Source organism: Oncorhynchus kisutch, linkage group LG12, assembly GCF_002021735.2.
Source record: "Oncorhynchus kisutch isolate 150728-3 linkage group LG12, Okis_V2, whole genome shotgun sequence".
In the NCBI taxonomy this organism is placed as follows: Eukaryota; Metazoa; Chordata; class Actinopteri; order Salmoniformes; family Salmonidae; genus Oncorhynchus; species Oncorhynchus kisutch.
In genome coordinates, this window is record NC_034185.2 from 2,294,947 (window position 1) to 2,295,229 (window position 283).

Sequence of the window (283 nt, forward strand, 5' to 3'; positions counted from 1 at the left end):
GGAGAGAGAAGAGGAGAGGGAGTGAGAGAGAGAGGAGAGGGGGAGTGAGAGAGAAGAGGAGAGGGGGAGTGAGAGAGAAGAGGAGAGGGGGACTGAGAGAGAAGAGGGGGGAGTGAGAAAGAAGAGGAGAGGTGGATGGAGAGAGAAGAGGGGGGAGTGAGAGAGAAGAGGAGAGGTGGATGGAGAGAGAAGAGGAGAGGTGGAGTGAGAGAGAAGAGGAGAGGTGGATGGAGAGAGAAGAGAGGGGGAGTGAGAGAGAGAGGAGAGGGGGAGTGAGAGAGAA